Raw genomic sequence first — 17,359 nt, forward strand, 5'->3', positions numbered from 1 at the left:
AATGGGAGTTGTCATAAAAAAACAGATGTCTGCAGACAGACGGGCAGGGAGATAAATGTGAGCTTTAAATTCGGTAGACTTTTGAGTAATAAAAGGAGCTACCCCAAAAAAAGTAACAAAAAGTACAGCACTTATGTATAATGATTTGAAAAATAGAGGGTGTCTTAATATGTACATTAACATTTCATCAATTAATATTTTTTGTATTTTGAGTTTGTTCATTTTTAAATTATTGTTAGAAAATAGTGTACTTATATTTAATACTATAATATACAATTATTGTATTAATGACTCGTAAACAGTATTTTTTTAGGGGTTAGGTTAGGTTATGTTAGGATGGATGGTTGATCTCTCAGTATCGCCACAGGATTGCACTTAAATTGTTATGTACATTTTTTGTGATGCCTCCTGTAGTTGAATATCGGCTATCGGCAAAAACGCCTTAAACCTATCACAATTCCGCTATTTCACCTGGATGTCCAAATGCATGAGATTTGGGTTGTTTTTGCCTTGATTCATCAAAAGCGGAATATTTATAGAGAAAGTGTTGATTCTATCTCATATTTTTTCCAGACTTACTGCATGAATCTCGATCGAACAGCGTCCAGTTAGAACTCCTACCACCATTGAAAGGTGTATATGATTGAAAATGAAGGATTCCTTGGACCTCTTTCGATTTGCCCTCGATCAGATATACCTTGCGACTGCACAGCTGCTTATACTCGACCAGAGCTTGCCGCTTTGGTCTGAGGCCCAACAGTTCAGTAGTCTAGTAGTGTACCAAAAGAAGCCAACATACCTCATGCTCATTGTCCTAGCAAGCTCAATAGCCTAACAATTTCCTGCACAACCGCTGTGGCTAGGCACCCAAAGGTGTCCAATCATAAAATAACTCGAAATCCTTTCACTAGTCTGGAGCCCACAGTCAGCGAACTAATACTCGCTTTCCTACTATCCATCACTCTGAAGTCGGCTGCGCTCCGAAGCAGTAGATCTATTACAATCTGCAGTAATAAAAGGAAAAACGGTGTCGTACTTGCTCTTTCCTCGTTTGTGGGTTGCCACGAAAGCTTCCTGTCTAGGACAAGCCCTAAGTACTTAACTCCGTCAGCGGACCGAAGACGCGTTCTCTCACTAATGGTAGACACGCCTCAATTTTTGAACAATGTATTCTAAAGTTCCTCATTTTGGGACTAAATTAAGTACTACAAGTGACTGGTATGCTTATTTCTAAGTTGATTACGAAAATTAATATGCAAAAAATAGGCATGAAAGTTTGTATTTTTATTTTCATTCGTAGTTGCGCGCTGTAGTGTTACCTTTTGCTTGACCCTTTGTACAATCTTGGCGTGCCTGCAGGCAAAGCGTCGATTCATCAAACTATAGGTGAATCAGCACTTTCGGCAGCTGAAATCGGATTAATGCGAAGCGCTAAAGGTGAAACTTCAGCGTGTACAAAAAAAAGGCAACCAGTGATACGAGCACACCCGTGATATTTCAAAAAAAAAAAAGAAACACAACTGCCAAAAGGCCACAAAATATTTGCTCATGTGAACCGCGTCAAATTACCGGACGAGTATAAATGCTGCTGACGCTTTATACCTTTATATATACTTGTACAGACATACATATATAGTATATGTATATCTGTATTGTATGTATGGTATGATATATTTACTATATATGCATATCGTTATGCATATCGTCACCGAAAATTCAATATAACGTAACATCACTTTTCATAAGTTTACAGGCGAAGGCAAAACGATAAAATATAAAACACTAATATTGAAATAAAATTTTGGCTATAGTTATAGTTTTGGTTATAAAGTCGTTATATTTTGGTTATCACTCACTTACATTGTAACAAAATGGGAGTTTTCGTTATAAAATGGTTATATATTGGTTATTATATCTGACAGCGATTTTCGTTTTTTTGATGATAAGTTGTTTTGCATTTAGGTGACGATATGTACTATATATGTATAAATGTTGTTGGTCTTAAGTCAAATTCTCAATAGCTCCATCATATAATATTTTGTTATTTAAGGGATATTAAATTAAGTTATTTTTTGTATATTGATGTCTATCGAACTGATTTCATAATTATAACAATATTTAACAACAAATTATTTTAAAATATTTAATATAAATTTTGAAATATTTTTATTTAAAATCTTATTATTTTCAACATATTTTCTTCAGTTTTTTAAATAATTTCAAATTTTATTCTGTAAAAGGTATACAAGTTATAAGTTTCAATGTTTAGCTTAGCTGTGGTCAGCTAGTTTTTGCTGCTCAATGGGCTGCTTTGCTGAAAAGGCATTTGTAGTGCGTAAAACGGAAGCCAGATTGGTTACACGATAAAGTATCAATTGACACTCAACGCATATTTAGGTATTGCGACCAAGATTACTTCGATATCTTGCGAAATCTGTGTGGCTTGTGGTTTAAACTGCGCCACTTCAAGCTTATGTCGCTTTAAAACCATCAAAAGCACACATAAACCGTTCGTGTTTTTGCTCAATGTCGTTATTTGTTGTGCTTGCTGCAACACCGTTCTCACATTCCTGCCATTTTTTGCTCTGAAACACCGCAAAATTGTTTGTATTTGTCACCTTGTTGGTTGGTTGGTCAGCTTCTGATAGTCAAGTTTCAGCGTTCATTTGCATAGGAATCTTATAAGAAAATGCAAACTCTATTCTGACACAGGTATACATACATATTCATTCATGCTGTTTCATGTACATATACATACATATATGTATATGGAAGAGTTGTGTAGCATATTTCGTAGAATTATTGAAATTGCAAACAAGCTACCTGCTGATTGTGCTTTTGGTATTGAAATTTTTTAGATTACTGCAAAATTATTTTGTACGTTAAAGCATTTGGTGTGTTGTCTAGCGTCAAGTTTTGAAATTAAGATTTTAGTCACTGTGCAAAACGATTGCACTCGGATTAAAACCTCGCCCCATATGACAGTTTTGTCAAAAACTACTGAAGGCGCGATAAATCTAACTAAACCAAATGCGCTAAAGACACCCGAGATGTTATGGGATGGCTTTCTAAGAGCCGGTAATAAATTTGGACGATGGGTGTGGCACCGTCTAGATTTAGGTAAAAACCAGTATCTCAAAACCAACTCGAATTATTTCAACCAAATTTGGTAGGTAATATTATATTAACATTGTGAAAATGGCCGAAATCATACAAAAATCACATCTACATGCCACATATTTCAATTTTAAATTCCTTCTGATTCTTTTACTTTTCATTATACGAATAAAGAACCAATCAATGTATTCGGATAATATTTACTTTGCACAAGTAGTACCTTTGAGGTATGTCACCTTATGGCTTAAAATTTTCCAAATCGTACCAAAAACTATACTAGAGCCCAGATGCCGAATATGTAGACCCTAGTTCCTATTGCGAAAATATCGGCCAATCTGTGAGCTATATGTTAGAAATTCGGAGAGAAACCTTTTCTAATACTAAAGGGTTATCCATTTCGAGGTTCCTTACTTTTAAAGAAAAATACACATGAACTTAAAATTTAATGGGTAATGTTTATTATCATTCGAAAGAAGATTCTTTGGCATTTAGTTTTTGAAGATTATCTCTTTCAAATGTTGGACGCGCCTACGTCTCAGGTGGTCCATCCGTTGAATGCAATTCTCGATGAGTCGTTCGAGCATTTTGACTGAAACTGGCGAATGACACGAGTGATGTTTTGCTTCAAGGCTTGAATCGAAGCGAGATTTTCCGCATAGACTTTAGACTCTGCATATCTTCATAGGAAAACGTCTAACGGTGTGATATCACACGCTCTACGTGGCCAATCGGCCGGCCCAAAACGTGAAATTATCTGCTCACCGAAGATTTTATTCAATAAATCCAATGATTGATGCGATATGTGTTAAATGGCGTCATCTTGTTGAAACCAAATGTCACCGAGATCATTAGCTTCAATTTCAGGCAACAAATAATCGGTTATCATAGCGCGATAACGGTCGCCTTTGACGGTTACGTTCTCAAAGGCAACTGTCCCACAACCACACCAAATCCTTCTTTTTTTTGGGTGAAATTGCAGCTCTTGAGTCTCAATATTCGGTCGAATATTAACCAATAATGAATGCAGGGTCCTAAGATGAATAATGGTGTTGCAAATAGTACGCTGAGTAGGCCGCTTATATTGACCATAATTTCAGTGGACAACTTGTAAATGTTGTTCAGGTATAAGTGTTCTCATGAGGAAACGACAAACAATACTATACAAAAAAGCCAACTTGACAAGACTCACACGTAATCTGTCAAAAAAGGCTATTGAAAAAAGTTGGATCACACGTTAGTATGCATGTATGTATGTCAGAAACGGTTAATATCAGAGCAATAGTTCCCTTAGCCCCTATGTACTATACCTAAAACTAATTTTGTCTATGTCCAATAATATATGGAAGACGGTATTTTCCCTGATTTGATTCTGACAAGTGGCAAGTTTTTGAAATCCTTGGTTACACACGAACTTGGACAAAAAAATGGATTTTTCATCAAAGTTTCGGCTTTAATTGTATATAAAAAAATATTTATTGGTGAAAAAAAAATATTTGTTTAATTACTAAAAAAAAAACTATTTAAGAAGCTCGTGTTAAAATTTGAGACTAATCGGTTAAGCCGGTTTTGAGTAAAGTTGGTCACCGACTTTGAAAATATCATTTTGATAAAAACTCGTTTAAAGTTTGGCCTTGTACGTCCAAGCACTCTAAAACGTCTTTTCAAATTTGCCTGTAACTTCGAAAATATTCACCAGAACGGTATAAAATTATCTGTGTGTATCGAATTTTTGAAAATTCTAAGTTTATACCATATAATCTCTTAATAAATTAACTTATAATATCATATAACGATGTAAGTGACGAAATAGGCGAGAAGTTCCATCAGGACATTTTCTAATAGAAGAGCGCAGGAATAATAGCATAGTATTGTTGCAGACTTAAAAAATACCTTCCAGAAGCCAAATATTCACGAAAATCATAAGTACATATATATTCTATATTACTCAATAATTTCTACAAATATGCATAGCTGTTGTTTGTAATTTTTGATAAAGTATATGTTCTGATGTCACAAAAATTTTGTTAAAATTTTATTAATCTGTCTTATTATACATCTCAACATATTTTCATTGGCTAATAATCAGTTGAATTTTTGGAATTTACTTCATCAGTGTTCAAATCTCTGAGTTTCCTTATTGGATTTCGGAGTAAAAATAATTAAAAAACGCAAAGCTAAAACCTTAGCAATAATATGAGCACATGTAGTAACTGCACTGTAATTTAAGGAAAGAAAAGTGCTGACAGGGCGTATGAGTGATTTAGTTAGTATAATATAAGATATGTATAAAAATTGTATTTGATAAAACCAATATTATCAATATTTAAGATAGTTTTTACATTCGACATTATGTATAACATACACACAAGCACAGATGACTGTCAAAAGCATATCAAATTGAATGACAATTTACTAATTTTAATTTGCAAAATTCTCTACATAAATCTAAATGCTTCTCACAAGAAAACCAATAGAGTAAATGATTCAACGACACTCGAGAGCCGAGGCTATACAAATTAAATTATGTCTTTATCAGCATTATGACGGATAACACGTGTCAAGGTTTAACTTTCAATCTGTTCTCATTCTTTTGCACAAAACACTTCAATTTATAGCAACCGTGCATGAAATCCTAGTACTTACGAACTGGTCAAATGTTGGCATATTTAAAATATTTCATTTTATTAATTGCCGTATTAATAATGATTTTTGATCTTTTCAAATTGTTTATTTTGTTGAGATTGCTAGATTTTAGAAATGTGTTTATCGTGTATGTCACTTCAATGTCTGTAGGATAAACATAAATTAATTTAATTTTAATAATTTAGTTGTGAATTTCTGACACAGATATTTTTGTTTATATTTCACGTCTTTCTTGGAAGTACACTACAATGAAAAAATAACGTAGACATTCTTCAATCTGTTGTATGAGTGGAAGAGTTCCGGCGATTTCAATCTTGTGTCGCTCTTCATTTATATTTTAATATTGGCTTCGCGTATATATATTTCCTTTGCCAGTAATTGTAATTTGAGCGATATCTGAACAAATTTGGAGACAAAGTCACGAATAGGAGAATAGTGTGCTCTTTATATGGGTTTACTATGGCGTATTATAATACTATGATATTATATTGTATTATTAATATCAATTGTCTATAAGTTGTGTTTGCAAATCGACTTTTTCATTTCATGGGCAAATTGGCAAAAACTTCGGAACGTGAATGTCATATGTATTAGTTTCTGCTTTGGTTGGCAAGATATGAGCTTCTATATTGGGGTGGGTAAAAAATATCGAATATTTTTTTTTTGCTTGGTTCGCTCTGAAATATACATAAGTTCATGGGCACCTCTAAGAAAAGCTCCATAAGTATGAGCTTTTAATTGTAACGGAGGGGAATTTTTCAGTTAAGTGAAGCATTTACGAGAAATCCATCGTCAAAAATCAAGGAAAAAAATAAAAATAATAAAAAAAGCAATAAAAAATAAGAAGCAATTTTCGTAGAGTAATAAGTTTCCTACAAAGCTGTGAGTTTTGCAATTTAAAATGATTTTTTTTCGCATTAAATTATAATAATCAAAGGATAAAAAAAATGTGTCTTAAAATAACTTCAATCGTTAATATCTTTTAAATGGTTAGGTTTACGAAAACTGCATAAGATACCATTTTGTAAAGCATTCAATTAACTACAAAGTCGATATATTTTTTCTAGTAGTTGGAAGTGAGATTTTTGAAAATTTTGCTGTGTGATAATAAGAAAAAAATAAAAGCTATAATGCGGAGAACCTTCCCGCTACAATTAAGAGCTTATACTTGGAGCGAATTTTTTAGTGGTGTCTAAGAACCTATTTTTCAGAGTTGCAAGCGAAAAAAATTAAATATTTTTGACGCACCCTATTCAATGACAATTCCTATAAGCACTCATACCGTCATTGTGAAAATGGATGAAATTACTTCCAGACCCGCCCACATATAACGGTTTTGTTAAAAACTACTAAAAGTGCAATAAATCAATAAATAAATGTTTCAGAGACATAAAATTTTACAACCAAGATGTAAACGACTGCTTTATGGGAGCCGACGTCAAATATGGACAGTCGGCATCCCACTATAGTTAAGCGTAAATCTATATCTTGGAACCTACTCAACCGATTTCAACCAAATTCGACATGTGATATTATCCTGACATTCATAAATCATACGGTGTGAAAATAGTCGAAATAAGACAAAAACCACACCTACTTCTCATATAACACAATTTTAAATTCCATCTAATTCTTTCACTTTCCAATATATACAACAAGAACCAATCAATGTATCTAGATAAAACTTAGTCCAAACAGTGCTCCCAAAATTTATCGCAATCGGACTTTCACTTTTCAAGAACACAGACAACAAATTTGTGGGATCCAATGCGTATGACACTTCCAATTGACTTTATTTCACATATATCGGTCAAGCAAGTTTAATATAAAGCTTTGCCTACATCATCGGATTTGATTCATGCAAGTTGAAAGAGTATAAAATTTTGATTACACCCGAACTTAGCTCTTCCTTACTTTTTTCCGAATTAAATTGCAAGTAAATTTGCCTTTAGCGCCAAAAAGTTTAATCTTTTTATCCAAAATAATTGAAGTACGCAGATGAATGTTCATTTCGTATTTCGTCTGATTTGAGTGTTGGCGTTATTACTCGGTGTAGTTGTCTGCGCACAGTGAAGCACGCGCACGCCATTGCTACCCACATGCGATGCCACGCCACACTTCACACGCTCGGCACCATGCGGCGACAGCTTGGTATTTAGCTGACTTCAGGTGCGCCTAATCGCTTACTTACTGCTCAGGCTTGTTTGGGTACCAACTGAGCTGAGCCATTCACCCGTGTAACCTCACTTCCTCTTGAACTTCCATACGTACAGTACATACATACATATGTACGCTTAAAGGCTGCACCTCATTGTTGTGAGTAGTTTTCGGCCAATTCAGCGGGCCACACCACGCGCCATTTGGCGGTAATAAAACATAACAGCTGGCTCATTTAGACACTCGCAAAAATCAGCAAAAAACACGCGAATACGCGCGCCTCGTCGTACCGCCTGCGCCATCTCACGCCCCACTTGCCATATGGAGATTTATGGCGTGCATTTTGGAAACACTTTGTAGCCGTTTACTTTATTTAGCCAATTCATTTCGTTTTGTTTGCTTTTTTCTTCAGTTTTTAGTTATTTAAACATACACTGGTGTTGTGCTGAATGTTTGCTCTTGTTGTTGCCGATAGCGCTGCCGTTTTCGCTAGCGGTGGCCACTCAATTATTTTAGCACGAAAATTTGTTAAAATTCGACATGTGTATGTATGGATACACATATGTATGTGCATGTGTTGATTGCGGCAGCCAAACGTGCGTGTTGTTCTTGTTCTAAGTTTTTGCTTGTGTGTTTATTGTTGTTATTCTGCGCACATAATTCAAAGTCAGCGCCATGGCTGCTGCTGTCGCCGTCTTTTTGGGCGCTCTGATTTATTTTCCCTGCCCGGAATCGGCAAATAACTGCGCCAAGCGCACAGTGCCGTCGCACCGTCTGCATGCCTTACCTCACCGACACTTGATGTACTGGCACATAAGTACTTTTGTATGGGGGACGGGGGGAGGAAATCATTTAAGTTTCATGGCATGATTAATTCTAATAAAGTTTCCAATGCTGTCGCCGGCAACGGCGCCGACGTCGGCAGCGATCTCTATTGTGGCCAAATTTGCGGTGTCTTGTGGTTGCCACTTTGTATGCACAAATTCAACGCCTTTATATATGCTTGTGTACTACTTGAGCGCGACGATCAAGACACCAGTTGAATGCGAAAGTGTCGTAATTTGACGGATTAATAATGATTTGTGCTTTAATTGCTTTTTAGTTTATTTTGACACGTTTTGCGGCAACACAACGGGCGGCTGTGTATTTTTACGCATTTTCTGTTTTACTTGTCTCGCTGTCTTGTTTAAGATTTTTTATTTTTTCTTTGTCTTTGGGTGTGATTGTTTTATGCTATTTTCAATTTAGTGCGCATGAAGGATTTAGTGTTTGAGTCAAATAAATTGGCATTAGTGAAGCCTACTATTTAAGAAAAATAATAATATAAATAAAAAAAAAATTAAAGATCGGAAAAAACTTTGGCACAGACTGCACCGAAGCAATAATACCCTTCACAGTTGCAGTTCTTATAGCTTAAAAGGGTATAAAAAGATCTTCATCTCGATTTTAATCATTTAGTTGTTATGGCAGCTATGTACAGCCTTTGACAGCTAATTAGAAACGTGACTTGTTTTGAAGTAAATGAAATTATTTTCGAATAAATCAGACGTTTTTACCGTTTTTTCACTCATTTTATTGAAACTTACATTAAACTTAAACTCTTATAGTAAAAGTTTTAATTAAAAATCCTTTTTTTTTGAAGATTACAAAAAAAATGTGTGGAATCAACGATTTGTGTGCGAAAACTAATTAGAAACGAAAAATTTTTATCAGCAAAAAATACTGCTATTAAAAAGATTGCTTACTTTCAGTTAGTATATTGTTACTTAACCCTTTTACTTTAATACTGCTTCACATCGATTGCGAATTGACGTTATAAGACTCTGACAGCGCACCAATGGTGTTGCTTGCCATGCCGTCCTAATTTCATCAAAAAGGCATCCATATTTGTGATATTTTTGGTACCTAAAGCTTTTTTGACATCAACCCAGATGTGTTCTCTTCAGACCACTCCAAAACATTCATGGAATTTTCAACAAAAAACTTTTGTGTTGACTTTGTCGTAGATTGTTATTTTTTGGAATTTCCATATAACAGGCAAATTGTCCTTAGTACATGGCAGAATGACATTTTTTAGGATGTATTTAAAATTCCATCAATCATATGGAGCGGACCTACACCATTCCAGGAAAAAAATTCATGGTGTGGGACAATTGATCCTTCACCATGCTTTACTACGCGTGAAGAATAGCAAGGATCAAATTCTTGATAGATTTGTTGGCAAACATATCTTCGACCATCGGGATCTATGCGATTTATTTGGTTACATCGCTTCAAACAACATACTGCCATTAATTTGTTGTCCAAGATCAATAAGCGTTGGAAACGTTTACGCGTTGTTTACTATGAATTTTAGTCAGAAGTGGTTTCCTGTGTGCTGCCCTGCCGTGAAGTGCAAATTCGACTAAACGGTATATTAAAAATTATTATCATCATACTCATCAGCCACCTACAAAAAAGAGAGCGTTTCTAATAAGCTGTCAACAGCTGTATGTATAAACATTGATGGCATCATCTAAACAGTCTGTTCCGAGATTGTAGCGTTGCCTAGGTCAATAGTCTATGCCGAATTTCTTGATGATAATTTTTCATATAAAAAAGTTTTCAATACTTGATTATTTTGTTTTTGCTTTCATATTTTTTTTTACAAGAAAGCAGCAAGCAGAGAAATTAAATTAAAATACAAGTATCACTAAAATGCGTATTAAGAGCCGTTAGTTGAATATCAGATTAAGAATATTATGACATATTAATACACATGTTTCTTTCCTACTGGGTATTTACGTTTCTATACGTATACTTACATATAAATATTTTAATAAATTTTGTTCATTCAGCAAATTTGACTACATGACAATGATTTACTATATTTTCTTTTTTTTACAGCTATAAATTACTTTTTGAGTGTTCTTTAGAAGAAGAAGAAAACACGGAAATCTCTTTGAATTTAAGACATATCTACATATATACGAATGTGAAGCAGACAGATGCTCTAGAAAACCGTAAGTAGTTTTTTATGTAAACATATAAACAAAAGTAAAAACAGATATTGGAAACAATTTTCAAATCAGCTCCTAATAGACTGGGGTACATAACTTTTTAAAGCAAAAAAAATAAAAAAAATCAAAAAAAAAGTAGGATGAAACACATTGAAACGAAAGATAAAATAACAAAAATTAAAAGAAAAGCAATTTACGGCTGATCCGTGGTCCTGAAGAGGACGAGGAGTCTTGCTTTGCATTTTCTGAGAAAATTTATCAAAGCAAAACAGACATTTATTTAATAAAGGCTTTTTAAACAAGAAAAAACGTTAGCTTCGGTGCAACTATGTATTCAGTTTGTATGGAATTATATGCTATAGTAATCCGATCTGAATAATTTTTTACCTTAAGCAGTAATCCATATCAAATTTCGTGAAGATACCACGTCAAATGCGAATGTTTTCCATACAAGCCCTTGATTCCGATCGTTCGGTTTGTATGGCAGCTATGTGCTATAAAAGTCCGATATCGGCAGTTCCGACAAATGAGCAGCTTCTTGAAGAGAAAATGACGTTTGCAAAATTTTAAAACGATATCTTTAAAACTAAGGGACTAGTTCATATATATATAGATGGACAGACAGACGGACATGGCTAAATCGACTCAGCTCAACATACTAATCATTTTTATATATACTTTATAGGGTCTCCGACGCATCCTTCTGGGTGTTACAAACTTCGTGGCAAACTTAGTATACCCTGTTAGGGTATAAATATTCTGATATTTTGACGTGAGAATTTCTGATTGAAAATAAGCGTTCATCTTATTATTTTAAATAAAGAAAATATAACATACAGTGTGCTTGGGACGTAAAGTAAATAAGGTGCACCAAATTTCTTGATTTTTTTATTGTACAAAATAAAAATAAAAAACTCCAAAAAAACTTGGATATTTAAGTTTTTACAAAAGTAAATAATTATAGAAGTCAATTGAAAAGGTTGCGGCTTGCTATAGTATTTTTTTTCAACCTAGTTCCCTTCAAGGATGATACAGTAATTATATCGACGCTCCAACTTTTCGAAATCATTTTTGTAGTACGATTTGTTCTTTGTTTCAAAATTGGTCTCAATTTCGGCGATCATCTCTTCATTCGACGAAAATTTCGTCGCTGGGAGCTAGAGCTGGAGAATACGATGGATGCGGAAACAAATTGAAGCCCAATTCATGAATTTTTGCCATGGTTTTCACTAACTTGCGACACGGTGCATTATCTTAGCACTTTTTTTCATTAAATGCGACCGTTTTTCGGCGATTTCGTCCAATAACACTACATATAAATTGTCGCTGTTGATGGTTCTTCCTTTTTCATGATAGTTAATAAAAACTATTTCATGCGCATGCCAAAATACGGACGCCATAACATTGCTTGTCGACTATTGCGTTTTTCCACTCTTTGAAACGGGTTCATCATGTATAGTCCACTCCGATGACTGTCAATTGGACTTCGTAGTGAAATGATGGAGCCATGTTTCATTCATTGTTACATATCGACGCAAAAACTAGGGTTTATTACGGTTCAACATGTCCAAACACTGTTCCGAATCATCAACATGTCGTTGGTTTTGGTCAAAAGTGAGCCCGCGCTTTCTCATACCGAAATATTCCTGTGAACGATATGATGTAGAAGTTTAGGGCTAAATTATATGGATTTAATTTTATTAGCGCCATCAGACCGGGCACCTGTTAAGTTTATTTCAAGTTATGCAACCGATGGCATTCTATCTTTCTTTGTCTTAACACTCTTGATTATTTTCCTTTTCTGTTGGGAATTTGAAATGCCTTCTATTATTCAGCCGTAGCCACCATCCATTAATTGAAATACGCTCTCTTCTGCATTTATTGTTGCATTATTTGATACTATCTAAATTACTGATGACAGTATAATAACTTGCAACACTACCCACGTAGGTACTTCACCACACGATTGCAACCGAGTGCAATGCATTGCCAACTATTTGCATAATTAATATAGACACTCCATTTAATGCATGGATTTGGACGTCTGCAAATGTGCAGTGAAAGGATGAAGAGAAGATGAGACGAAGTGTAAAAGTAGTAGAAAATTCCAAAAGCACTTAAAGTGGCATAAATTAAAAATTCACACTTGATTCATAAAGCAACAGAGGGCAATAACTTTAAAGACATACATATGTACAAGAAGATAGCATTTCTTTTGTTTTAAGTTTTTTTTCTAAATTTTGTTATGGCTTTCAAGATTCGTGTTGATGCTGGCATGTGTGCTGAGATATTGCGTAAAGAGTAATCTAATTGAAATTCTAATCGAAACCGTCGAGGCGTTAATTTGTTGAGATAAACGTTTATCTGCAATAAGCTATTTTATCTTCCCATCTAAACTTCCTACTTTTATTCTTTAGAGCAGATCTTATTCCATGCGCATCACAACTCTACAAATATACTTTTACAAATAGCTTAATGATTTTCAACTGCCCACTGCGCCCACTACCAGTCCATGTGCAATTGAGAAATTTAATGTAGCGCTTGCTGTGAGTTGGTCTTCCTTCTTCTCGCACTATAGCAAATGTAAAACGAGTCAGGACAATCGCAGACACGTCCCACGGCTTCCCGTGCTTTGTACACCATATGCCAATGGTGTAAGCTTCTTTATTTGAGTTATAAAATATACCAACTAACTTTAATCTTATACTTGTGTGTCTTTACCGATGTTATCAGTGTTCTGTAAAATGAGACTCCGTCGAAGATTGAGATAAGCATTAATGCTGGAGAATGTTGCAAATGACACAAGTGGTGATTGCTAATAATGTCCAAAGCAATATGGACTGCAAATGCCCAGTAAACATACAACATATGAAATCGTATTCGTGGAACAATACCCGACAAAAATATTTTGGATCGGTGCAGGCGTTTAAAGTTAAGGGAGCCGATTATTCTTCTTCTTTAATTATTTAATTGCACAGTTTGACGCCAATTCAAGATACCAAGTGCAGCCAGGTCTTTATCCACCTGATCTCTACAATGGAGGGAAGGTCTTTCTCTTTTTCTGCTTCCCCCGACGGGTACTGCGTCGAATACTTTCAGAGCTAGAGTGTTTTCATCCATACGGACGACATAACCTTACCAGCGTAGCCACTGTCTTTTAATTTGCTGAACTATGTCAATGTCATTGTATAACTCGTACAGCTCATCGTTCCATCGAATGCGATATTCGCCGTTGCAAGTGCGCAAAGGACCATAAATCTTCCGCAGAACCTTTCTCTCGAAAACTTCGAAACACCGACTCATCAGATGTTGTCATCGTCCATGCCTCTGCATCTTATAACTTGACGGGAATAATGAGTGACTTATAGAGTTTTTTTTTGTTCGTCGAGAGAGGACTTTACTTCTCAATTGCCTACTCAGTCCGAAGTGGCATCTGTTGGCAAGAATTATTCTGCGTTGGATTTCGAGGCTGACATTGTTGTTGGAATACTGATTATAAGATAGACGAAATTATCTACGACTTCGAAGCTAAAACTGTCAACAGTGACGTGGGAAATCTGAGGCTGTTTTCTTCTTTTCATTGGTAGGGCTTTTTACGCGGCGGGTTCCAAACCCAGCGCACAACCCTGGGGCGGGATGGTTCGCCTTCTCACTTTAGCTCGCCTTCAGTGGCTGGTTTTTGGCTATGTAAAAGATTATTTTCTGCCCACTCCCAAGTGAGTGGCGCTCAGAGAACTTTCCTCTTGTGTAAACTTCTACACATAGCTCCATCATTGGGAGCCGCTTACACTAAGATAAAAAGGCTTAAAAATACTATCTCTGGAACTGCTTTGCAAAACTTTGCTTGAATTCGAAATTTTTTGCTTGCTGTCTCAAAAGCTGCTTCTTAAGGCTGTATCATTACCGCATCCTACGCACTATCCGTAATATTGTAATGAAATGTACACAATAAAATAAATAAATGTGAAAAAAGAAAATATAAAAGTATAAAGCTGCTGAGTAGTCTTCGAAGAATTATGTAAAAAGTTTAGTTGTATTTATCATACACAGACACAAGCCGTAGAAATGCCGTACAACGGCGGTGGTTCAGAAGTTTTACGTCCAGCCGCGCTGTCTGTGACAAGTGATTAAAAGTAGTTTGTTAATATCTTATGTCGATTGTAATCTGTAGAAATACTTTGTATTCAGTTGGCGTTTGCAAAGCGTTTTTATTAGCTGCCAGTTTTAACACCTTGGCAATAATGAAAAATGTAGACCTTTTTGCTTGGCTCTAATTGACAATTACAGGTGTTATCGGCAATCTAATTTAAAGCGAAGCTGTCATTCTATTTGCTGTCACTTAAAATAAATATGCTTCTTTGTGCAGGTAAAATGAGTACGTGAAATGTTTTATAATGTTTTGTATTTAGTAAGTACACATATTTATTGCTTTGGTTTTCAGCTGATTGTTCTTATATCGTGACATTTTGGAAATTCGGTTTTCGGTATATTTAGTGGCTTTTATGGAATTAGAAGAGCTTGAAAGTTCATACCTTTTGACAAGTCGCATTTTTAGTTAGGCAGTTATAACTAGTAAGCATTTAATTTCGCACCTCCAAAGACAATATATGTATATCGCCAATCAACTGTCAAATATTGGCTAGTCAAAAAAGTCGTTTCGTATTTTGTCAATAGATGTCGTTGCAGTCGTATATCTCTAGTGCTAGCAATCACATTGTGTCATATCACATAGTGTTGAAAAAGTGAGATTTTAAGCTTCATTTAATCAAAAAAAAATTAAATTAGGGGAAGTTGAAAAAAAGTTACAGCTGTTCATAAATGAGTGAAAATATTGAAGAAATTTGCTATATTTTGAAATTTTTGTATAAAAAAGGGAAGAATGCCACGCAAGCCACCAATGAAATATGTGAAGTTTATGGAGACGATGCTGTATCAGTTCGTGGAGCACAACAATAGAACAATACTCATAGTTCGCTCGCTTAGAATCTTGAAATTTCGATGTGAAAGATGCACTTTGCTCTGGTCGACCTATCGTTGAAAAAGTCGATAAAATTACGGAAAAGATTGACCAGGACCGTCACATAAGCAGCCATGACATCGCTAAGGAACTTAACATTTATCATTAAATTATCAAGAAACTCGATGTTTGGCTACCACATGAATTATCTGTGAAAAATTTAATGGACCGAATTAACATCTGCGATTCTTTGCTGAAACGAAATGAAATCGAACATTTCTGAAGCGAATGGTAACAGGAGATGAAAAGTGGATCAAATACGACAATAATGTGCGAAAAAGATTATGGTCCAAGCGTGGTGAAGCTCAAAGCTAGGATTGAGGCCTCGAAAGGTTATGCTGTGTGTTTGGTGGGATTGGAAAGGAATCATTCACTATGAGCTGCTCCAGCCTGATCGAACGAGTCTACATTTTATTGTCAACAACTGATGAGATTGAAGCAAGCAATCGGAAAAAATGGCTTGAACTGATCAACAGAAAGGGCTTTGTCTTCCATCAGGACAACCCTAGACTACACTCATCTTTGATGACTCGGCAAAAACTGTGGCTGGGAAGTTTTGATGATCTGATGATCCACCATCGGACTACCATTTGTTTCGGTCAATGCAGAACTACCATAATGGAGTAAAGTTGGCTTCAAGAGAAGCCTGTGAAAATTACTTGTCGCAGTTTTTCGCAGTTGTTTATATCGGAAAAATGGCAAAAAGTGGTCTACCAAAATGGTAGAAATTTTCTTCATTAAAGATCATTAAATATAAAAAAAAAAGTTGAAATTTGATTCGAAATATGAAATTTCTTTTCAATGTTACAAACAACGTGTTGACCTTTAAAATTTGCTGTTCAGGGTATAAAAAATGCACGGATTTGCATATTGTCGATATTAATCAGTAAAAATTATATTCCAATCATTTAAAATAGCTCAGCTACTTAAACATTGAAGGAACACAAGCAAAGAATTGTTATCATACGAGTGAAGATCAAATTTTACTAATATGCGGCAAAGTGACCCAGTCTTTAATTTACGACTGACTTCTTCATATTCATCGCGAAATGCTATTGGTCAAGTTGGATGTGGTGGGTGGGATATGTCGGCAACAACTCCAGCAAGTGTGATAGTATTCGAAGTGGCACACCATCGCTTAGAAGAGTGCAATTAAAAGTGAAGACAAGGGCACATGCAACAAATAATGCAGTGAAATTCCCCGGACAACCCTTATAACCGGACAAATTTGTTGAACACATTTTCATGAATACCATATATTCAAAGCAACCAATTCCTATAACCGGACATTAGTAAGTTCCAATGACCGGACACGAACACTATTTTGGTTATATTTCACGCAACTTATCTCTAATAAACGTACAAGTGTTTATAAAGTGTGGATGGAGGAAAAAACTGCGGCGGTTGATGTCCGGTTATGAGGAAT

General features: G+C 35.2%; 1 protein-coding gene across 5 annotated transcripts in view; it reads left to right on the forward strand.

Annotated features, from left to right (window-relative positions):
• The window catches only part of LOC126751424 (extracellular sulfatase SULF-1 homolog), a 116,947-nt gene that overhangs the window by 80,017 nt on the left and 19,571 nt on the right, over positions 1-17,359 (forward strand). For all 5 annotated transcript variants that reach the window (XM_050461677.1, XM_050461679.1, XM_050461676.1 and 2 more), the window contains one exon: positions 10,804-10,919. The gene's annotated coding sequence lies outside the window, so the exon portion shown is untranslated. The remainder of the gene's footprint in view (positions 1-10,803; positions 10,920-17,359) is intronic.

Source organism: Bactrocera neohumeralis, chromosome 2 (genome assembly GCF_024586455.1).
Source record: "Bactrocera neohumeralis isolate Rockhampton chromosome 2, APGP_CSIRO_Bneo_wtdbg2-racon-allhic-juicebox.fasta_v2, whole genome shotgun sequence".
NCBI classification, from domain to species: domain Eukaryota; kingdom Metazoa; phylum Arthropoda; class Insecta; order Diptera; family Tephritidae; genus Bactrocera; species Bactrocera neohumeralis.